The sequence below is a fragment of the Calypte anna genome, chromosome 3 (assembly GCF_003957555.1).
Source record: "Calypte anna isolate BGI_N300 chromosome 3, bCalAnn1_v1.p, whole genome shotgun sequence".
In the NCBI taxonomy this organism is placed as follows: domain Eukaryota; kingdom Metazoa; phylum Chordata; class Aves; order Apodiformes; family Trochilidae; genus Calypte; species Calypte anna.
Genome location: NC_044246.1, coordinates 103,845,000 through 103,870,246, shown reverse-complemented (window position 1 = coordinate 103,870,246; position 25,247 = coordinate 103,845,000). Strand labels below are relative to the sequence as shown.

The 25,247-nt window shown below is 40.9% G+C and overlaps 1 protein-coding gene across 4 annotated transcripts in view; it reads right to left on the bottom strand.

Annotated features, from left to right (window-relative positions):
- Positions 1-25,143, bottom strand: part of VSNL1 (visinin like 1) — a 91,173-nt gene extending 66,030 nt beyond the window's left edge. Inside the window, exons 1-2 of one of the 4 annotated variants that reach the window (XM_030447147.1) lie at positions 24,980-25,143; positions 24,268-24,406 (exon numbers count right to left, since the gene is read on the bottom strand). The gene's annotated coding sequence lies outside the window, so the exon portion shown is untranslated. Of the gene's footprint in view, positions 1-23,934; positions 24,150-24,267; positions 24,407-24,979 lie in introns of those variants that run through there. The other 3 variants (XM_030447150.1, XM_030447149.1, XM_030447148.1) reach the window with 3 other exon arrangements.
- Positions 25,144-25,247: the final 104 nt, after the last annotated feature.

Here is a 25,247-nt window from a genome sequence, read left to right as displayed (position 1 = left end):
ATAACAAGAGAAAAAATGAGATACAGAGTCTAAATTTCAGTAGTGTTTACCATAGCCAAGAATAATAAAATCTATATACCAAGGAAAGAGGAGGCTATGCTATACATAAGACATTTGTAGTACCATGATATTCTTGAGAACTTCAGTGTCTCAACCTGCAAACAACAGCATGCAAGGGAAAGCCTTTTGGACGCTGAGTTTCTCGGGTTTTGGTTGGGTTTTTTTGGTTGTTGCTTTTGGTTTTCTTTTTCTTTACTTTAAAGAGGTGCTTTCTTTACAGATTACTTTCTAAAAGACTATTTTTCTAGAGGACATTGGAGATGACAGAAAAAGCCGAGGAAAAAAAATACTTGTAACATGTTTGACTTGTATGTCAGTGTGTGTCCAATTCCTTCAGCAAAGGGAAGTTGTTTCAAAGGCACAGTTCTGGGTCAGGACACAGCAATACATCAAGAAAACAGAAAAAACAGTGGTGATAGAGATAAAAATATGAAAGAAAACAAATGAAAGCTATATAAACATTTACATTATGTTGATTATTAAGTTCACCAAAAATACTGTTTGAACTCCTTGAGTTTTCCATCCACCAGGATAAAACAATGGACAGGTTGCTACAGACAGACAAGCTGAACATTTAGAAATCTTCTAAAAAGTCTCAGAATTTCAAATCTAAAATATCATCCTGGAGTTCCATTAAATCATCTAGGAAAACAGAATTTTGTTCTGATTCACTGTCCACCTTTGGTGGATAAGGAACCCCCTGGGAAAACTACTTTAGAAAATCTATCAAGAAAAAGACTTTATAGGCTATGGATCCTGAATAGCATGACATGTAACTCTTAAGTCTCAAGGATGTTTTTTTCCTAAAGTAGGGCTTTCAGTCACTGAACTCTCCATGGGACTAGAAAGCCTTTGCAGCATTCTCAGGACTCTGCCTTCCCCAGGTTCTGCTGCTCCCAGGTGACAGGAGACAGAAGTGGGTGAAACATTTTTGTTCCCAACCATGATACTAAGCAGCTGCAACTGCATTGACAGCTACCCTGGACTACTTAAGTCTGTAAAATATAGAAAGTTAGAAACATCAGACACTGCCTTCCTCAGCATTACCTCATAATTACTTCACTCATCACTGGAGAATGTGGAGGTGAATAGGTTTATGATAAAAAAATGGCTGTTGCTCTCTCTAATGATTCCTGAGGCTGGGAGTGACTTTGAGGCTGATATAATTGCTTTCATGTTTCCCATATTTCTGCAGTAAGGAACACAAATTAAGCTGCTGACAAGAAAGAACAAAAATGTCTTGAAAGACAAAGAGAAAAAGCAGACTTTCTTTATAGTCAATGCTATCCTCACCATTTAACGATGTCAACAATTTTTTAATTGCAAAAAATGCCCCATTGCAGGTATATATGAATGTAAAATCTACAGTGAGATTGAAATCACCTGCCTTTAATGTTCTTAAAGTCTGATGTCTATACAAAAACAGTCATTTAGGCCAACTGTGACACAGTTATCTCCAGAAAGCAATTCATCAGGTTCATCTAAGACATTTCTCCTCAGATGGGATGAGTCAGACTTTTGGAGGTGCTGTTCTCTTTCCATTGACTCTCCAGACTATCATGTTTAATAATCACTGATTAAATTAGCTTTCCTGAATTTGTCTGATCCCTTTTTGGCCACATTTATATCTTTGTCTCCACAACATCCTGTTGAAATCAGCTTCATAATTTAATTAAATATTGTATAATAATTGCATTGGTGACCCTACTTCTTGTACTGTGAAAATCAGTGACTACTTCTTATTCACCTGCTCCTTTTCAGTAATGAAACATCCAAACTCTGCCCAGGCTACGCCCCAAGTTCTGAAGACCCTCTACTCCCTTTTTCTAGATTTTTACAATTTTACTAATGCTGCATCATACAAATTAATATATTTACACATAGGAAACTTCACATGCTTAAACAGCAGAATATTTTTCTACTTGTAATTCCTAGCCATTTGAATTGCTATTTGTCATGAACTGGTAATTTCAAAGATCTATCAACAGTAAAGCCCAGATCCTCTCCTGATTTCTGCTGATCTGTAGTCATCAATCTATTTTGTCCCAGTGATATTACCTTCTTTTTATTGCCAACAAATTCACCTGCAACTTTATATTTCCAATGTTTGGTATTACATAAATATGCTAGAGCATTTAAATTTAAATCTGACTGTAATGGGTGATGTCAAATCATACACACACGCTCTCAATTCACCAGTCAACTTCAACAAGTCATTTATGAATACATTTTATTTTTCCTTGCTCTCCATAAATTACGGAGATGTGTGATAACTATTCTTATGTCTACTATCTTTTACCATATTAATTTATGTATGTACTACAGCTTACTTACAGAATTCAAAACTAGAAGATGGCTTGAACACATTGCAATCATTAAAGGCCAAGTATTTCATAGATTGATGTATTTTAACAACTTGGGGAGAAGTGTTGTGGTCATTTAGGATGGAAATGAAATTTCACACATCAGTTACTGGTTCATTGCCAATATTTGTCATTGAGCAATAGTACAGTTTTTTGGTCTTGATTTAATTTTTAAAACAACAGGTAATCTATCAGTTCTGTAGTTGGATGAGTCCCTTCTCATGCTAAATGCTGTACTGGTAGAGATGTTATCTCTATGTGTGACAATACAGAGGAAAAATTAAAGGAAATCAAGGCTACATCTTAGGAATAAGGTAAACTATGGAATAAGATAAAGTAGTGATAAAACATCCCCAAATCCAACAGCGAGAAGGAAAGTAATCTTAAAAGCTATTATGGAATTTGCCAGGAGTTTGGTACAGCTAGTAAATCAAATCAGAGGATTCAATATAAAAACTGTTGGCTGCCAGAAGGCAAAGAATTGTTTGAGCTAGTTATAGTTGTAGCACTTTTTTTTCTTTCTTTTTTCCCCCTATATTACTCCAGGAAAACTCAGTATAAAAAAGAACCTATTAGAGAATACCCTCTGGAACTGAACAAGACTCCAAACAATGGACTTTTGGTAGTGATATTTTTCAAACTCCAAGACAGAAGTGAATACAGAGTAAATGATACTTGGGAAATCTGAGCTTTTTCATGGTGGAAAAAAATCTCTTCATCTTTCCTGACCAGAGCAGTCCTGTTGCTAAAGCCAAGCAAAAAGGGAGGGGAGCAAGCATATGTCAAGTAACAGATTTAGGAAAAAGGATAAAAAAATCTCTTTTCTCCCTTTTAAAAAACTGTATTATATTCTGTGGGAAAATGTGTATATCTTGGAACATAAAAAATGTAGATCTCAAGGCAAGCAATATCAGAAGCCAGATTTACAAAGACATGTAAACACTTCTATGGGTCTGGACTGCTTGATAATGTAGATGCTGTCATCTAATTGCCTTGGTTCCTTTCTGTTCAAATAAATCAAGGTGACGTTCAGTATAAATCTATCAACTGTCCCGGCAGCTTGAGTGCTCTTATGAAATCTCACCAAGTACCTAAATAGCTATGGAAATCTCTTCTGAAGTATTTAGTTGCTGCATTTCCCACTCAAAAGGCAACTTTGTCACCTCTACTCTCTAAGAATATGACACCAGCATACAAAGCGGGTCAGGTACTGAATTTCATAATGCCAGCCTGTGCATCCGAGCCTTATTGTACGTGGTATTGCTTCTTAGCGTTTGAAGCTCCCCATTTCTCACACATGGCCACTGTGAAACATTCAAGTTGGCATTATATTCTTCATAAAAATAACCAGGCACATGAATAGTCATTAGTCACATTAACATTAGTCCTGGGGAGCTGTGTGTGCCAAGCTGTCAGCACACACCACAGAGTGGGGTAAGGAAGATGCCTGAATAGCCCAGTGAAATTACTGGCTATAACATTGCTGAGAAACACTGAGCATGTATATAGATCTCCAGATGCAATAAATATAGGCTAAGCTGGTTTTATTATGCAAACGTGCTTAGCATTAAGTGTGTCCACAGCATTACTCTGGCTCTGCTGTCAGACAGACTGTTAGGTAACAGTAAAGTGATTGTGAATCTCAGCCCTAAGTTGTCCTTCTTCTTCTGTCTTGCCTAATCTTTTCACCATACTTTTGGCTTTCTAACAGCATGCTTGCCAAGACAGTCCCAGTAAATCTCTACCAGCTCATCCTGACTCTTTTCTCTCACTCTCCTTCCCTCCTTCCTTCCTACCTGGTTCTTATTCTCTACCCAACACCAATTCTCACCACCCCCTGTCTTTCCATCTGCACTCTCCTTCACTCCTCCTTTTTGGCTCTTCCTTAGCAAAAGCAGGGAGAGCACAAGTGCATAGCACGCAAGGTGAATAGATAAGGAAGAAAGAAGAGGTAGCCTCACTTCAGCTGCAGAGGAATTCAGACATTTAAACAATCTTGGCATCTTCAGGCACAGGGATAATACAACCACTCCCAAAGAGCAGAGAGGGATGAGTGCCCAGGCTGCCAGCAAGGCTCTCAGTATCTTGCAGAGTGGCAGCCACCGAACAAGAGAGACCAGGGGCGAACCTCAGCATGCTTAAATGATACTGCACACTATATATTTGAGAGCATTTTATGTTAAAGAAACATGTTGTAAAGCTCAGTGTATTACACAGCTTGTAATTGTTGTCTAAAACTAAAACAACCCAAAGCAGCCATCTGAGAGACACCATGATTTACAGGCAGGAGATGCAGGTGCAGAGAGGAAGGCAAGACTGACACCAATGTCACCTGCACATGTGGGCAACCATGTGGGGTTTGCGCCGGGACGTGGACTCCTCCAAACACTCAAAACCTGCAAACACTCACAGGAGGAGAAAATGCTCACAGAGAGGAGTCTTTCTGGGCAGAAGAGCAGGAGGTGTGTTACACTGAGCAGGTGTAATGGTGAGTGAGCCATGAAACTACGAGGTCATGGTGAATCTGATCACCTAAAACTAGGATAGGAGCAAAAAGTATGGGAGGAAATGACACCCCTGCAGGAAGAGATGAATTTTGATATTCTCAAGCAGAAAAACAGAATTCCAACTGCCAGGGAAGGAGGTTGTTACTTATATTTTCCACATTATTCTACATGTCTCCTTCTCAGCCCTAAGAAAGCAGTGTTGAATGAAGGGAACCAAAGACCACTGTTCACTCACCTCCTAGGTTTCTAGGTAAAGACTTGAACTGGTTTTGTTTGCTCATTTTCCCAAAGCAAATGCAGAAATTTCTCTGCATTTGAGAAAAGTCTCAACCCAACTCTTGCTGCTGCCAGTCTACACCTGATAAAAGGGTAAAATAGAAACTAAAAAGGCAGTGGGGTCAGAGATGTCACATACATTTGTACTTTCTCTTTTAAATATAAACTATACTTCTCCAAAAACTTTTCAGAACATCCAGGAAAAAAACTTTTCTAAGGTTCAAGAGGAACAATCAATTTTTTTTCCTCTATTCTGCTTGCAATTAGTGCCTGCCTCCAACTACAGCCACTTGACAGGTGGCTCATTCTTCACTAATGTCATACTGCCACGCTATTCTAGTATTGGTGCTCCAAACTTTTTTAGAAACAGTATTTTTCCCTAACTTCAAAGGAACTAGGTTGATTTACGACTCTGAGAACTTGGCCAGAATCCAGGAGGACAAGAACCTGCCAGTAACTTAATCTGTTCCCTCAAGGAACTGAATGAAAATGTTTTTTAAAATTATTAATGATGACAGTAAATAACAAAATGGAGTCACAATTTTTAAAACTTTCATATTACCAAAGACAACAAAAAACTCAGAAACTATACTATTGATGCCAAGTTATCTGAAAAGATTGCAAAGAAAATCAAGAGAAGACTCTTCTTCTCTAACACAATATCCACAAATAATGCACAGAATAATAACAGGGAAGTTATTATATAGTCAGTAGCAGGGAACTTGATTAATTCAAGTTATTTCACCTGGGTGGTAGCCATTAGGAGTTGGATATCTAATCTAAACTAGTCATCAAGACTCCACTGTGCAATGAGGAGAAACAGGCACCCAATTCACTGAGAGGCAATTCATCCCACTCTGAGAGTATATACACAAGGTAAGTGCAATTAATTGCTCTCTGGAGATGCTCACTCTTGTTTGACTAAAAGAAAGCATTTGTGACTGGTTTAGGTTAAACATTTGACTTCTAGACAGCTAGAATGGCATAAAAAAAAATTACACCCCTTGAGCTCAGCCTGAGCTGACTCTCCCAGCCTGGGGACAATTGCAGAGCCTACAGCCAAACTCCACTCTGGTCCTCGTGACCCAAATCTGGGTACTACTGGGCTGGCGAGGCCCCGTAAGGAGGCAGCAGATCTTGGCTGAGCCTCTGGGATGAAATACCAGCTCCATGTTACAGCAGCCCCTGTGCAGATTCTTCCCCAAAAATTGTGTTTCTGCCAATATAACCTGTTTAAAACTGCTCTTTTTTGGAGGATCCAGATTTACTAACAAAAATCACACAGCTTTACATCCTGTAATTTCTCTGGCCTTTGTATGGCCATTATCTTACATTCATTCAATTACTAAGTTTCTCTTGAATGAAAAATGGGGACTATGCTAATTATTTTAAAAGGTATTTCTGTGGTTTTGACAGATTAATGCTGTTGACTTGCCGACACTTCCATGGGTAATGGCCTAGTACCAACTGGCTCCCTTGTCCGGCAAGTCTTATTTAGGAAAGAACACATGCATTTCTACAGCATTCTATTTCATTTTGTATGAATGTATCAGTAAAAGCTAATTTTAGATAATAACATCTATGTGGTGTTACCTAACGAATTAATTGTAACATCCCCACCCCATCTACAATGCCTACTTTCAAGCACCCAGACAGGTAGATACATCATGTAAGTACTACTTCTCCAAACGGCAAGGGTCATTTTGACATTTTAAGAGAACTAAGTTTCTAGGAACCTGAGCATTAAATTAAATTAATTAAAAAGATTGAAAAAAATCCAATCACACCCAAGGGTCCAAGTTCAGGCTCTGCATAACCTTCTTTACTTCTAGGTCTCATGGTATGTTTTTCTAGATTCTTGTTTTCTTTAAAGAGTTATCCTCTGAATATAGAAATGACAGGAAATTGTCATTAGCCTTAGTTAAGTTTCTTTGATTTGTTTTTTAGCTATGACATATACTCTGTCCTTGCTTTTGCTCTCTAAAGCAGTTTATAAAACTTGAAAAGAAGGACTGCTTTGTATCATATGGAAAATAACTGTGCTGCAAGGAACAATATCAAGGCTCAAAAGCCTAAAATTAGACCTGCAAGCTTTGCTTTCATTGGCAGCGCATTCACATTGTCCCAATCCTACATTCTACCTCTTTTCTTGCAAAACACACTACCTCCTGAAAAACACATTTAAAATTAGCAAACCTCTCTGATTCAAGGGTACAGTGACCTCGGTGATCAGTTATTTTGATTACATTAGTTTTTTGGCTTTAATAGTGAATTAAGAGACCAGCTTATTTTCAAAAGCAGTAGCAAGGAAAAAAACATTTACAGAACAAAAAAGCTGAACATCTCTGAAATGGTGCCTGGAATAATCCTGTAATTTCTAGGTTGCTTTTTTTATTTTTTAATTTTTTTCCAAGAAAACGCATACACAAATCTAATAGCAGTATTTTTCTATCCTGAAAGCAAGATAGAGAGGAGATATGCATTATATAAAGTGGCTGGTGGTGCTGGGCAACATGGGAATAACAGGGATAATTTAGTCATAACAGGTTAGCATCTATGATATGGCCATTCTATTCTCAGCTACATCCATTCAGTTCTCAATGAAACCAACAGGAAATAAATAAGAGTAAAATGTAACCAAAAGGTCAAACTTCAGGGATTTTCGAAAGGAAAAAAGCCACAGAATGGCTAAAGTGAAAACAATGTTAACTACTGCCTTAATGCAAGCAGCTGTTAGTGTTTGAGTGTCTCCTCATGGAATTCCAATATAAAATATAAGGTTGGAAGTCAACCTGAAGAGGGTACAGTCAGAGCAGTCCAATTTCAACAGACTATCAAGATGAACTGTTGGGAGTTATTTTACAGGTTTATGGCTATCGTTCACTCTGAAGCACAGCATTATTAATATTTGTGGAAAACTATGACATAAATAGCAAAACTGCATCCACCACTTAGGTTGCACTAGCTTTAACAACCGTAGGCACAAAATCAAGGGATAGTTTTCCGTCAGAAAATAACTGAATTCTAGCACTGCTAGAGTGAACAGGGAGCCAAATAGTTTCCTGGATTTAGGACCATGGAAGTCCAAAGCTGGTCCTAAACTGCATTCAGTGTTTCCTACTGGAAAATCTGTGGCCATAAAAAATACTGTTTTCAAAGGAAGACAAAGACCAGCTGGAGAATAGCATTTATTTCATCACATTGATTTTGTCAGTATTTCCTAATGATTCCTATAGCCTGGAAACTGCGTAGGCTGTCCTTCAAGCTTCATCCAAGCAGCAAGCTCCATGGGTCACACGGTGACATTTCAGACAACACTGAGCTTTTGGAGAAAAGACTTGAGGCTGGCTGTGTCACTCAGGCAACATGAAGATACAAACCACCAGCTGCCTCATGAGCAGGCTGTCACAGCATGGAAACCCTGAGAAAAGTAAACACACCTTTCTCGGGGCCAAGAAGTTTTGTCCTAGTTCCAATACCAAGATGAAGTAATTTCTTCCTGGGACAGCCCTTCTTTTGTGCCTGATTAAGCTAGGTAATTACCTCCTGGATTGAGTGGGTAGGAATATGATGTGCAATAAGTCCATTTATGGAGCTGTGGTTTCAGTTTCAGGCTTCACTTTTTATTCTTCCATATAGAGTTCCTTTAACTGCCTTGATAACTGCTGTCTTTCAAGTTTCTGGAATTCTTCAGAACTCTTCTAATGATTCAAGCTACAGACATGCCTATACTTGCTTCTTAGTTCAGACTAAAATCTGTAGTGAATATAAACTTCGAAAGGTAATACGAGAAATTCAAGGTAGCTACACTCTCATCTCATGCTTTAGAAAAGCATGTTTTTAACATAGCTATGTTTCCAGACAATAATAATTTTGTAAACTATGAGAATCCACACTTTGAACTATTTCAGGAACAGTTTTCCCAAAGAACATCATGAACAAGTGAGCTCCTCTTTGCTATTCACTTCAGTACTTAAACATGAGCTCTCATTTTACATAGGAGGTTAAAGATCCATGGGCCTAGACACAGTAAGAAATTTTGTATTATTTATTATTGATTATAATGGACGATCAATAGTAGAATTGATTTTACTATGGGATTTCATTCTAAGTGCATTGGAAGGACAATTACAACAAAAATAAGCAAAACTGCTTAAGATTCTGCAGTGAGGTGTTAGGATTATTTTTAAAAGATTTAAATTAAATTAAATGAAAATTAAATCAGATCTATTTTAAAAGATTCCACACAGGTCCCTAGATCTCCACACAAGCTATGCACACTGGTGCTGAATGCTTTCTAAACTTTATATACTCCACACTACACTGTACAGAGGTTCTGCAGAGGTAGCTTTGCAAATTTCATCATGACTAATTTAGAGAAATTAAAGTTAATCTCTTCTGGAGCCAACCAACAGAGCAGAGATCATACCAAAATATCCTGAGTTTGTGTGGGAAATAGCTGAGTAAGAAACTTTTCCTCAAAGCTTCATGCAGACCTTGGGGAAGTGTACAGTTAAACTTGTGACCTACGCTTAACTGATGCAGGACGTTTATTTCTTAGAGAAAACACATTATCATTCAAGTTGTCCATGGTACCTTCAGGTCCTTATTCAGCTCCACTGTCTTCGTGGTAGGTGTCATTATACCAGTGGGTGCTGAGATGAGTTGTGCACTGGAGGGCTAAGGTGCCCCAGCTCCTGATCAAGGCAGAGACGTGATGCCAGCAGGTTGAGCCCAGCAGCATCCTCTGTGCTTTAATCCACAACATACATTCCCCAGCCAAGGAAGTACCTATTTCAGTCCAAAGAAGTCTAGACATGAGCTAATATATATGCAGTGCAGATGCACAGATTATTACTTGACATAAAAACAGAAGAAGCGATCTGATAAATTTAGGAGAAAAAAATTTAGAAGGGTTGAGTAAGCTTCAGACTAGTGCATATATTCATATCATAACCTCCTTTTTGAGCAGCTACTTCATCTGTTCACTGCAAAAAGGGCTGCCTGCTGCTTCTCACCAGCAGCATTCTGCTCTTCCACTACTTGAGGTCTGTTTTTCTTTTGGCTGAGTGGAAAGGTTTGGAGAAATCCTTGCAAGAGTGGCAGAGCGCAGGGAGCTGCCTTGACTAATAATGCATGCTGCCCAGGAAGAGAGGCAGGACAAGCACTGTGTCCTCCCTGCTTGTTCATCTGTTCCCCTGAGAACAAGTAAAACTGCAGTGACACATTAAAGCAGTAGACGCCTGGAGAAGAGAAGGCTCCAGAGAGACCTTAGAGGAGCCTTCCAGTAACTGAAGGGGCTACAAGAAAGCTGGAGGGGACAAGGGCATGTAGTGATGGTTTCAAGCTGAAAGAGGGTAGATTTATACTAGACATTAGGAATGAATTCTTCACTGTGAGGGTGGACAGACATTGGCACAGGTTGCCCAGGGAAGCTGTGGCTTCCCCCTCCCTGTCCAAGGCCAGGTTGGATGGGGCTTGGAGTAACCTGGTGTAGTGGGAGGTGTCCCTGCCCATGCACGGGTAGGAACTAGATGATCTCTAAGGCCCCATCCAACCCAAACCCTTCTATGAATTATGAAAATGCCTAAGGCAGAAACTTAAGCAGTGTCAAATGACTGAGCCCCTTCAGCCAGCCATGGGATGTAGGGCCGTTCCAGCCATAGCAAAGTCCTACTATAGCTAAACCATACCTTTAAATTTTTCATTTAGAATGATTAAAAGTCCCACTGAATGGTTTGAAGCTATGGGAAGAGAATAAAACTGGCAAGCACTTCTGCTGAAAAACAACCAGACAATTCCACTTTCAGAGTATACACTGAAGCTGAGAGTGTACAGTACAAACTCTGTAGTCTTACTATGCCAAAAAAAAAAAAAAAAAAATAAATTGTACAGCCAATTTTTACATATGGTAGATTTTCATCTTTTGTCTTCCATAATGTGGACTTGGCTGACAGCACTTCGTAACAACTTAATGGAGCATGATGGAGTTGAATTGGCTTATATCCAATGTGATTTGCACTCAGATGACTCCACTTTTAAATATTATCCCATAATAATAAATGGGAAGCAATGACCTACAGTTGGCCAAAGAAGTGGAGATTTTTCAGAGGAAAAAGAACACACAACTTCTGGACCATTCCACATAAAATACACACCTTTCTTTTTTCCTCTTCTCTAGTACTTATTTTTAAAAAATACTTTTACCACGTATCCGCCTTTACAGTGTCACACCCATTTGTATCTGAAACAAGCAAGAACAAATAATAGCCTCTTCTGCCAACTCATAACTGTAGTGACAAATCTCAGACACGATCTATAGGTTAGCAGAATGTAACTGGTAATGCTTGTTTATTGCACTGTGCTGAGAAATTGTCACATTCCAGTTTAGTCAGTCAAGACTGATTTCCAGGAAAAGTCCAACAGGAAAAGCTACAAATCTTGACTAGAATGAATATACAATCTAAATCTACCCTTCTTTATTTGAAACTATTCCCCCTTGTCCTGTATCCCTAAATACCCTTGTAAAAAGTCCTACCCCAGCTTTCCTGTAGCCCCTTCAGGTATTGGAAGGCTTCTATAAGGTCTTCCCAGAGCCTTCTTTTTTCCAGGCTCTGTCCTCATAGGAGAGGTGCTCCAGCCCCTTGACCACCCTCATGGCCCTCCTCTGGACTCACTCACACAGCTCTGTGTTCTTTCTATGTTGAGGGCTTCAGAACTGGACACAGTACTCCAGGTAGGATCTTGTGTGAGTGGAGTAGAAGGGGAGAATCACCTCCCTCAACCTGGTGGCCATGGCTTCTTATGATGCAGCCCTGGGTACAGTTTGCTTTCTGGGCTGCAATCTCACACTGCCTGTTCATGTTGAGCTTTTAATCAATAAACTCCTCCAAGTCCTCCTCAAGGCTGTTCCAACCACTCTCTGCCCAGCCTGAAATTGGGATTGGGATTGCCCCAACCCACGTCCAGAACCTGGCACACAGAGGTTATTTGTGTGAGCTACACCACAAAGGAAGAGATGACAACAGGAAAGCGAGAACAGGGAAAATTTCCTTTTCAAGCAGAGGCATGAAATTAAGTGGACCTATAAACCCCACTGGGAAAGGTGGGTCAGGCTGGATGGGGAGCTCAGGCCAAGATGGTGTCACCATTCATCCTCCTTATGCCAGGAATGTGATTACCAGGTGCTTGGATAATCAGATATGGTGTTTCACTCAGGACAGACCAGTGTCACGCCAGTAGTTGAGTGGGATGCTGCTTTCATCCAAATTTCTAGGTCTGCATCCTCATTCTTTCCAAACCCCAATGTGGTCATCCCACTGGCAGATCCTGTACTACCAGTCTTAATGCCAGATGCAGAAGACAATCATCAATACAAGATACCTGAAGTGTATTTGTAACTCTTTGGAGGAAGAGGTTTGCCTTCACTGATGTACAGGACTGAAACACTTTTAGCATATCAGTGAAAAAAATTACACAAATGCCAAACATTTTCCACCTTGACTTGTAACAGCCAGAAACAGGGGGTTTGAGGTTTTGTCCAGTGTCTTTTAAATTAGCACTCCAAATTGAATTTCTCCCATGAAAGAAACTTCACTATAGCACTGCACTTAAGCAAACAGATAAACATAGTCTACAGATCACTAGGATTATCAAGGGCCTTGGATTCCATTTTCTGCTTTGCCGTCAATTTTCTAAAAGCTCTTGGACAAGTCATGCTCTGCCTCCTGTTTCATCATATAATACAATCTGAATGAAATAATGTCAAATGCTATACACTTGCCAGTACTGTAGGAGTCATATCCCATTCAAAACTGACATCAGTGGTGAGAAACTCCATAGCACATAAATACAAATGCAAAACAATGAGCAACTTGTCATTTAAACCCTTCAAAATCAGGGCCCCAAACTAACAGCATTTTACTGCAGAAAAGCAGTTTTTTTAGAAGCAGCAGCTCAGTCATAAGATGAATGAATCATATGATGAGAAAACACAGTCTTATGCAAATGCTTCACATTTTATTTTTCAGTTCTTCGCCCCACTTAGTTTCATGTCTCAGACACCTCTAGGTGAGCAGATTGCCCTGCACCCACACAGAGCTCCCTGCCAGAAGGGAGCCTGCACTGGGGTTGTTTCTCTTGTTATTTTAAGGAGTTATTTGTATGTGCCTTCAAGCAGTGTCAATTCCCATTCTTCCCCCCCCAAAAGCCACATCTTTCCCCCACCTCACTTAAATACACACATACACAAAGTGATCACAGCTCACCAGGTAACTATTGGCAGCTCAGGAAGGCTTCCTTTATGCACCTGACCCAGTGAATGGTTTTGCCCCAGCACAGCCCTGATGTGAGTTATGTATCATTACATATGAAGAAGCAGTTCAGAAGAAAGTGGCAAATTTATTTACATCTAAATGCAAGTTTTTCCTGGCAACTCAGTTTTTCCCAGCAGTTTTCTCACACTACCTACAGATCATGGAAAGTAGTGAAAATGTTGGTAATTCCCCATTTCTAATTCATCACCTCTTCTATGAGAGATTCTCCTCTCCTGATTCTTAGATGCTGACACCTTTACCTTCTTCTGTCTTTAAGTGCTATCCCTACTCCTTCCCCTCACTTCTCCCTTCCTTTTTGATTCATTTAAAATGCCTTTTCCTTAGCACTGAAACCCTTGCAGATCTGATCCTTCCTACATCTCTGGCATGATTCATGATCACACTTTCTCCTTCTCCCCAGGTCCCATCTCCTTTAGGCTATGAGTTTACTTACACTTACACCTACATTTCTAGTCAACTCTGTCCAAACAAACGTATTTCCAATGGATTTAAATGTATTCACCCACAGAAATGTTTTGGTGGTTCAAGATGTACTTTGCGTTGTTCAATCCATTCCTTAATACATCTCTTTGACTATGGATCTGACAGATCACAGAATTAGTCCTTATATTTGTATGGTGCTGGGATAGGATTGATTAAAAAATAAATAAATTTCCAGTTCATGTTCAACTCTATGGGTACTTGTAATAATGAAATACCCTCAAGTTGTCCTTCCATTTGCTCCTAAATAGTTCCTGATGTCTGTCCTTGTCAACATTGCTGCTGAAATCACTGTCCACGGATGCCACACATTTCTTTTTGCTGTACAACCACACCTCAATCCCTCTAATTTGAAATTCTGCACCACAGCAAATTATCACAGCATGGTCGTCATGCAGTGATTTTGTCACTTGTGTGACTTTGGTCCCTTATTTTTTTTTATTTATTCTCCTAGATTCAACATTTATAGAAATGTCTAGAGTGTCTAGACATTTTACTCGAGTGTCTAGAGTGATACCATTATGTTCGATCATTCAATGAGAAACTGCCAATTCCTGCAGATTTCTTGAAGGCTTTTTCATTGGAAAACAAAAATGCAAGATTGAAATAGCTAATGGCTGCCGTGTAGGTCTTACTAGAATCAGTAATCTCATAAATTACTACTCTGAGTGACAAAATGCAGATTTGAAGACAAAATATGTTTGTTGCCTTGCACAGCTTCAGATGTGAAACCCTTCTGAGTACATCAGTGCTTAAAACAGCAAATGGTTGGGCTTACTGTGAAACACTCAGCTCTACAGTCTCCAGATATCTCTCTTAAATATAATCCCAGAACAACCTTGACCATTTCATGAACTATTTCTTTTATCTAGAGATGATCTGACATTGATGTATTGTTATTGGTCATCACTAATACACTCCTGTTGGCAACAGGGAGATGCATGCAGCTGAAATGAGGCATATATTGGAACACTGCTATTTACATGGAAGAAAGCAGAATTTTCAAAGTATCTTAATGTGTCCTCCCTGACCATGAAATATAAAACATCCACCAAAACTCAAGTCATAGTTTGACATAGTTATTTTTCACATATTTTAAGCAGAAGAAATTGTAGGATTATTTTTTTAATTAAAACAACAGCCATATGAAGCTATGATAGGACTGTCCAATACCAAAATATTAATTATTATTTTATATTTGAAAAGGATTTCTCATGCAACATTTCAGAACCTTGTTAAATTGTTTACTTCTACTTATTATTCTTATAGTTGTATATGATGGAAAAAATCTATATTCAGTGAAAAATATTTGAAGGAGGTACTAAAGTAATGTCTCATGAGTAAGAGCAATTAACTTCCAAACAGTCCTCTGGTTCATTCTTGTCTAAAGAAAGCAAACTGCTTTGTGACTGAATAACTCAAATTAATAGATTTTGTTAAACTAATTAATAACATATATAGGTGTGATGGCATTACATGGTATGTATATACTGATTGAAGGACCATTAATAATAAAATGTAGAAATAAAACCCACAAAATACGTTATGCTAAATAATTTTAACATTTTCAGTCTCCTACATTTTCCTATCCTGTCATTCCACAACCTCTCCAACAAAAAAATAATTAAGACTTATATAACCTTCAGTCCTACTGCACAAATTTGCAAAAAGCCACATATTGGGCCTTGACCTAAGAGACAGGGAGTCTGGGCACTGAAGAGAGTGATTCAATGGACAAAGCAGAGACACACAGAAAGAATAGAGCTGTATTCAACATCTGTTCACACAGATGTGCTGTGACTTCTTCATGGCTGCTCTTTGAAAATAGCAGCTTAGAGATACCTGGATATGCCCCTGTACTCAGCGCTGGTTAGGCCACACCTCGAGTACTGTGTCCAGTTCTGGGCCCCTCAGTTTAGGAAGGATATCGAGGTCCTGGAGCGGGTCCAAAGGAGGGCAACCAGGCTGGTGAAGGGACTCCAGCACAAGTCCTGTGAGGAAGGGCTGAGGGAGCTGGGGGTGTTCAGTCTGGTGAAGAGGAAGCTCAGGGGAGACCTCATCAGTCTCTAAAACTACCTGAAAGGAGGTTGGAGCCGAGTGGGGGTTGGTCTCTTTTCCCAGACAACTTTCAACAAGACAAGAGGACACGGTCTTAAGTTGTGCCAGGGGAGGTTTAGGTTAGATATTAGAAAGAATTTCTTTATGGAGAGGGTGATCAGACATTGGAATGGGCTGCCCAGGGAAGTAGTGGATTCTCTGTCCCTGGAGATATTTAAAAAGAGACTGGATGTGGCACTCAGTGCCATGGTCTAGCAACCACAATGGTGGTTCAAGGGTTGGACTCGATGATCTCTGAGGTCCCTTCCAACCCAGCCAATTCTATGATTCTATGATTCTATGCACATGGAGCATGAAGCCCTGAGTACATAAGCCATGCTGAGCACTGAACTGCAGTGTCTGGGTTGCTGCAGGTCCATCATACACCCAGTTTAGGGCTAGTTTGAGTATGTCTGCATACTTCTTTCACAATCTACTGACTGTAGAATAAATGCATCCTGAATAGAGCTTTGCAGGAGATGGACTCAGCCACTGCTACCAGACATGGATTTGTTCAAGTCACTCCAAGGAGTCCCTAAACATGCACCTTATCTTTCTGCACAGGTTGTATTTACAACTTCTATGTTGCTAAAATTTTAATAAAAATATTTACCATGATAGCACTATAATATATATATATACATAGTATAAAATATACATATTCCCAGGTCTTTGTTTTACAAAGCTCACAGTTAAAAAAAATAACCAACCAAACAACAAACAAAAAAAGCCCTCACAGTTAAAATGCAAGATAAAGAAAGTATCCACCGTGTGAAGGTGCACAGCCAGGTATTGCTAAGGAGAGGGAGATTCTTAGGCAACAGGAGACTGTTGGAACAGAATCAGAGAACAGAGAAAGCAGAGTCAGAGATGGAGGCAAAAAAGGGATGAGTAAAAGCTAAAGGATGAGGTAAGACACAAGGCAGAGTTAGTCACCTGCTGACACTTCAGGATTACATTCTCATATAACTGAGTGGGAAAACCTGAGAAGCATTGTTCATTTCTTAAACCATGTAGAAACTGCTATTACTTATTGATCTGTGTTTCAGTCACACCTCTTAGCGACAGGTACAGAAAAATATAAAGAATCGCAACCCCTTCCAACCCTCCCATTTCCCCAGATGAGAATGAAAATAAATAAGAAATAGCCATTGAATTAAACAGCTAAGCACTCACCCAGTATGTACACAGTGAGAAACAGCTCTTGTAAACAAAACTACAGTGAAGAATTACAAATGCTACTTTGGGATTCACTTACCATACCTGAGGAGGAAAATAAAACCTTAGTATCTACTTCTCTTAAGCACTCTGGAATTTCAGAAATAAAGTTCTGTCATGGAAATCCATTGACAGAAAGCAGGCATATTTTAGGTACTTATATGGGGAAAACAGTTTGTGGTTCTTTGACTCTTCGCACTTAAGGATGCTTAATATGGAAGTTGCAACAAGGTAAGACTTTCTTCCCTTTGGCATACTACAAGTTCCATTGAAAGTTGACCTGTGAACTCACAGAATGGTTTGGGCTGGAAGGGACATCAAACATTCTGATTTCAAGACCAGAAAGCATGCTCATCTTCTAATTTTCTCATTTAGCATGGATGCCAAGGACCAGATGCCAAGACCACTGGAATAGATAACAGAGTACCCTTTGACCTCACAATGCAGTTCATGTGATCAGATCCAAGAACACTAACATAGCCAAGTCAGATGCAAAAAATCCCTTGTGAAAAATGCAGGTCAAATTTTGCTACAGGGCAATTGAAAATACAGTCCTTTTGTATAAATCAGTCTGGTTCACAAAAAAACATTCAGTATAATCCAATATTTTATGTATCAAGTTAAAATTCCTTCTCAGGCAACTGAAGACAGGTATTTCAAGACCTTTCAAGAATGTCGGTACTCATTTGTATCACTTGAAAAAAATACTGCTTTAAAATGAAAAATTACTGCTTTAAAACAGTACGGTGTACTGTTTTATCAAAAGCATATGAATTATAGCACTACAGGCTGAATATGTGCTGAATATTGGCCATACTTTCATGAATAATTTTTTGTAGTGTTATCCACTATGTAAGCCAATTTGAATTTCAGGGCTAAGGCCGTGTCAAATGTTCATTTTTACTAACTTCTCAAGATCACCTTTTTTTCCAATGTATATCAACTGCTATTAAAAACCAAAGGCATTTTAATTTAAACTACTAATATATCAAATTTCATTCTCTAGGAGTCTTCAGTTACTTTGTCTTTCTAAATATAGCAGATAAGAGTACACAGAAATATGCTGTATTCTAAGAGCTTTTATAAACAAGATGTTCTAATTTTAGGACTCCATTCTGAATAAAGTTTAATTAAATACACAGATATTCTCAAACATAGTCAACAAAGAGGACAATATTCAGCTCTCCTCACCGCCAGTTAATTCTATTTATAGCAAATTTAGCATCTACTTTGAGTAAAATATTTTCTACTTAGTGAAACATTAATCTTTTATTAAATAAATAAAATAACTTCCAGTAACATATTGCCTTTGTGAAATTATTTTTAGATACTGAAATCAACTCACAGATACTTTACACACATCTGGCTCATGAACAGAAGCCTAGATGGAAGTACCAGAGTCAAATGTTACAGACTCTGCTAAAATTCTCGTTATTATCTCTTATGGAGTTAAACACTCATGAATTTGAAAGCTTTCATCTCTAGAGCACAACTTTTTATTTAGATACAAGTAAAAAAAAAAATATTAAAGCTAATTTTAAATCCAATAGAAATAATTTTCTACAAAATGTTTATAGCCTTATATTTGTTAGTATAAAAACTCTAAATAACAGTAACAGCTTGTTTTCCTCTTGAGCTCTTTACTTCTTGAGTATCTTTACTTGTACAGTGCTAACACTGTATTCTTCAACAAAGTTTGACAACTATGGTAATCCCATCAGTTGATTCATCTCATTGGGAGACCAACACAAAAATCCATTATTTTGTTATGCCTAACTATGGAAACACATCAGTAAGGAAAAAAAAAATCACATATCTCATATTTTTATTCTTTTAATCAATTAATTTTGAGAATGTGTGGTAGTGAGCAAGAAATGGGTAAAATGGGTAAAAACACCTTCTGGTATTTAATAAACTACAGTGGAGCTGCCTAAAAACTTGTCTGAAATCATCAATTTAAAAAAAATAAATTGGCAGTAAGTCAAAAGTGATCAGAGGTTATTTTAATCAAAGAGTTTAATGTCATTTATATATTAGTGTAAAAGCTATGAAAATCATTACAGCTTGTTTTTCCCAATTTAAAGCCTTGTAATGCTGACTGTGTGGATATTCTTCCTCAAATGGCTTTGTGATGATAAAGAAAGTGAATTTGAAATTCTCCATTTTCCTAGTAGGAAATTATTTAATTATCTTAAAAGAGCATTTGATTACCTCAAATTACCACTTCTAGTGACTTAAAAAATTGTAAGTTGTTGACAAACTCAAGAATGTATCAAACTATCTCTTTTTAAATAGCAAAATTAGGGAAGCCATAATATATTCTAAATTTGTAGTCTGGGTTTTGAAACTGTGACTGGTTTATTACAGGCAGAAAATCTTCATAGGATATGTAATTCAATATCCTTCTTCCTTGGTGTTAGTTCCGGAATACATCTGCTTTAAGTCAAACAACAAGATGCATTTGTCATCTTGCTCCAAATGACCACTCGTTATTTCAATTAATTGTAGTTTTAAAAGTTATTTTAGAAAACATATTCTGATCTTTACCTTCCCTCTGAAATTAATCACAAAGAATACCAGCTTGTATTTTTATGAACACCCCAGTGAAGCTGAGTATCAAGTGATTTTCTTTTCTTCTCTTCATCTACCTGTTGAAACTACTTACTTTTTACAACTTTCAGCTATAAGACTATCTCTAGTAATCTGCCTTGATTTCCTACATGTGCATTATTGTCCTGCGGGCACATTCATATCTAAATGTCAAAAAGCTCCTGAAAGCAGAGACCCTGTGATAATTCTAACTAAATTTTAAAACAAAATTGAAAAAAAACACAGATAAATTCTTAGCAACATAATCATAACTTAAAAGCAATAGGATTTGAAGAACTACCAGAGTTTTGTATCCCATGAACATACCTTTTATCATGTTTATTACTTTGAAAAGGATTATAGCCATTACCTCAGAGCACAGTATGAAATTAAAGGGAAAGACTCCCATTCTATGAATAAAGATGAGATTGAAGCTGAGTAAGTAAGTGCCTCCTTGGCATGGGAGCCCATCTGGATCCTACATCTTACAGCACTACATTCCTTCCCTAATCACACTGTATTTGTGTCTCAGGCAATGATTCAGCATGCCATGTAGAAGGTGCAGAGTAGCCATGAACTTTCTCAAGATTAAGGAAAATGAGCAGTGTAGAAGGTAACTGCTCAAGAGAAAAGTGATCCAAAGATACGATTAGGACACACAAAGATCAGAGGAGAAACAAAATTACACTCTGACAGAAGAAAGAAGGCAAAGGATATATGGGAAAAGGCACATGAATGCACATAATGTGGACCCACAAGAAAATGGGAACAGATTGAATGCCCAGGTTCATTACAGTGAAGTCAAAAAGAACAGGTATAATGAAGGAAGGCCATGTGGTTGCTCTCCTCTGTTAGTGTCAGACAAAAATAGAGGGAACTAAAGAATCCATTGACAAGCAAAACCACTCTGCAACAAGCTTCCTTTTAGAACACCCTAATGACAAGGGCGTTTAACCCAAATTCACACTGGTAAAACCACATGCATAGAAAAATAGGAATGAAAACCAGTGCTGCAAATGTTGACAGCACAGTCAAGGAGCACAAATTTGCATGGTAAATGCTATATGTTTCAGTTCTAAGTACCTTAAAAATAAATTTCCTATCGTATTTTCAAATTTTCAAAAATCTAATTTCAATTGCTCTACATTGCTGTATAATTCACAATTAGAGAATAGGCCACCACTATTTGCCCAAGTGACATAAACTTCTGGAAATCCACAGGAAACGGCAAAATTTAAAGAATTAAATAAACGAAACATGGGTGTGAAGCACTGGTACAATACAAAAACCACAGGGATGCACAGTGCAGCCAGATGTTAAAAATCAGAATTTCAAAATTGAAAAACAGAAACAGGACAACAGCTAGAAAAATAATCAATTATGGAAGCTCCCATAACAAAGTTGACCAGATTCGCTTGTTAGAAGGAATCTGCATTCCTAGTTTTCGATCCTGCCTGCAGCTATATTGACAGAAAAAAAAAAAAATCCAGAGAGCTATGCCACCCCAACACACTGAAAAGTGGAGAAGTGAGTTGTGGAGAGCAAGTACTGCAGCCCATCCCTCACACCCTCAAGAAGTGCTGTACTGGAAGGCACGCTGGGATCCCCAGACATGCTGCAGTCAGCAGACCTTGCACCTGGTTGCACATATGGCGCCTTTTCCAAACAGCATCAAGCCACCTTCATTGCATCATTTCCATCCTACACAGCCAGCCTGATACCTTGAACCTCATCCACAGCCTCTTGTTCTGCCCTACCTACCCCATCTCGCCCCATAGTTCAACTTTGCCTTACCACTCTGTCCAAAGATTAATTTTTCTTCTGGTTGATGATACAGCCTGTTTTCAGATATGACTCTTCTGGTGTATTTCACAAGGGCAGTGAACACAGGGAACTGTACAACACAACTGAGAGCAGTGGGGACATCTCTGGCACCGGCTCTGCGGTGCTGAGGTTACGTAATGCTGTGGCAGGCTGAGCAGACCTCCCCCAACAACATCACTGACGTGCTGTCACCAGCCACATGTTCCAGAACACGAGGCATTCCAAACCAGTGGAAAATCAGTAGTGTCATTCTACACAGGGGGATGCATTTGTATGGGGCAAGAAGAGAGGGCAAACTAGAAAAACAATTCAATATTGCAGTTTTAGGTCAGAAAAGTTTGGGGCTAAATTCCTTTTGAGGAATTTATCCAACAGGATAAGGATTCAGTCGTCAGCTAAAAGGCAGGAATAATATATAATGAAGATTAGGATATGTTTCCTTATTTTTCCTTGACAGCAGCATTAGCCCAGACTACTTTACACTTTCCTTGAATGGAGAAGCAAAATGTAAAGTTTTAATTAAAATTGATTGCAGTCCACAAACTTTAAATGGATAGTGCTGTTCTAACACTGTACCGAAACACTTCAGTAAACTGCTGTTCTTAAATGAACAGAGGCATTCTGTCAAGGAAAAGGGTAGTAGTCTGAGAACGTGTCATAGAAACAAACTGCTAGTAAGCATGTTTTCTGAAAGGTCTGGTGAATATGTATTTTGCAAAGACATTTATTTCTCTATGAATGTGAGGATTCTTTCCCTTCTCACATTCTGAATAATAATATATGCATATTTTTCTTCTTTATAGAGGTGATGGTACCCCTACCAGCTGAACTTTCTAATATCTGGAGGAAGGGAATTCTATCCACAGAAACACTCACTGCAAAATATTGCTAAAAAATGTTTTGACAACAGAACTGTGTGGAAAAGTACCTGTATCTTTAAACACGTGTTATATTAACATCTTCTGTACAAAACCACAGAATTTATTCACACATTTAGACATCTGTTAATTGGCTAAGGCTCTGGCGTGCAAGTAATCACATTTCAGTTTTAATGAAGAGGGTAGGGGTTTGGGTTTTTTTTTTAAATTACCCTGTTATCTGCACGGCTTGTCAGAAGAAAAGCCTGGTGGTGTAGGTAATCGTCGCCCGCCCGCCCGCCCTCCCCCCGCTCCCCCGGCTTTGCCGCACCGTTTCGGGAGATGCGGGATTTGGGAGCGCGGTTCCCCCCGGAGGTACCTCCGCAGCGGGCGGCAGCTCCGGCTGCCCCGGGCATCCTCTACCTGCCCTGGGAAGGCAGAGAGCCGCTTCCCACCCCCGAAAAGCCCCTGTACGGACTCCTCGGGGCAGGGATGCAGGGGTCTCCAGTTGCATAAGATTGGGTTCCCCGCCCCCCGCCTCTCTAACCACCCCCCCACCCAATTTCCGACAGTTTCTCCCCAAGCCAGGGGCCAGAGCAGCAAACCGAGGCTGGGGCAAGGCAGGGAGAGCGGCGGGGAAGGGACACAGGGACATCCCAGCAGAAGAAACACCCAAGGGGTCGGGCACAAGATGCAGAAATGGTGTGGGGGAGCCTCGCAGGTGGCTTCGTGCAGGGAGGGAAGCTCTCGACTTGGGGGGGAGGGGCCGGCATTCCCTGGTGGGGACAATGGGACTCCAAGGTCTGGGGACATCCCCGGGAGGAGGAGGTAATGCTTTTACACCGGGGAACCCGGCGGCGATCCCGCAGAAAACGAGAAGCGGGGGACGGCGCGGGGCGCAGGGACCCACAGTGCAGGGGGAGCGGCGTGGAAGCACTGGGGGGGATCCCGCACTACCCCGAGCTCCTGAGTCCCGGCGCGGGCCCCTCATGCTCGGGAGAAGCGCTTCCGCGGCACCGCACCACCGGGATCTCGCCCTTCCCGCAAGGGTCTTAGAAGTCCCCCAAAACATGGGGGGTGAGAAGTGAGAAAGCCCCCCCAGGGCATGTCTCTCCCCTCATACCCCCCCACCTCAACACAGAACCGCGGGGGCAGACACTCTTTTCCAAGTGATGTTTGCGCGCAAATTTGCGCCAGCCGCGCTGCCCCCCTCCCGTGTTGCTCCATCCCTCCCTTCTTCCCTCCTTCCGCGGCCACGCACACCCCCGCGCTCCTCTCCGCTGGGGTCAGCGCGGAAAATGCCTCGTTTTCCCCCACGACTGCTCACGATTTGCCTGCTTCTCCTTTTGTTTTGATCTCGGGAAATGAAATTCTCTCTCTTGCCGTCTCCTTTCCCTCCTCCTTCTCACGCCTTCGTGTGGGAAATGACAGGGATCGCCCACCAGCTTTTGTTATCTCCTCCCACCTCCATTTTCGCTCAAGCTGATGCCCAAGCACACAGCGGGAGAGCGGCACCACCACCCGCACCTTCCCCGCCGGGGGGGCGAGGCGAGCGCACCCGCTCCTCGATGCAACCCCAGGTTCACCCTGCAAACACCTCTCACGTTAAACAAGTACGAAACAGTAAAGTAAAAACGAACAAAAAAATATAATCTCTTACAGGTAGTAAGAATATCAATAAAGCGATCGCAAGGATGGGGAGCACTTCTGCCTTCCCACTGGGTGTGATGACCTTGCGAGGACTGCTCTTGCTCTTCGGTTTCACACGGTCTTTTTTTGTTAGTCGTTGTTTTTCCCCACTGGAAAAAAAATAACGACCTTTTCGCTATCTTTTTTCAAAAGAACAAGAACGCCAAAGACTCCCACTTCCACCAAAACATTTCCAAGCGCAAATTATTAAGCGACCGATCAATGAATGCTTCCTTTTGATGTTGTCGGTATTTATATCCGGATCGATGCGGGATTCGGTCTCCGATCTCGCAACACTTCACGGCAAATCGCTGCGGACACGATTTCCCTCCACCTCGCCCGCGAAACGGCAACTCCCGCACACGGAGCAGCGAAGACCAACCGCGCACATCAACTTTCCCGGAGAGGACGACGATCCCCGGGCGCGAAGGAAGGACCGGCCGCGCTGACCACACCGCCCCCAGCAGCCCCCGCCTCAGCCCTGCCGCGCCTCCATCCCGCAGACTCTGCCCGGGAGGAAAAGCCCCGCACGGGCAACCCCCAGGCAGCCCCTCGTCCCTCCCAACCTCGCCGCCCGGGGGGGGCACCCGGGGAGATTCCCGCCCGCACCAAGCCCGGAGGGCGGGTGTCGATCCCGCAGCACTCCCGCGGCGTATCCCCGGCGGTACCCGAGGCGCACTTACAGAGGGGGCCGAGAGCTGCCCGCGGTGCGGAGGAGACTCTGGGCCGCGGGGTCCCGCCGGGGTGCTGGGGCCGCAGGGACGGCGCCTCGCTGCGCGCCCGCCCGCCGCTCGCGCCGCACCTCACTCCCCGCCGCCGCCGCGCGCGCCCCCGCTCCGCCCCGCGCGCCGCCTGCCCGCCCCGCACTGCAGACCGCCACCGCCCGCGCACCGCCCCGCGCACGCGCCGCCCCGCGCATGCGCCCGCCTTGGGCGCGAGGGAGGGGAGCGT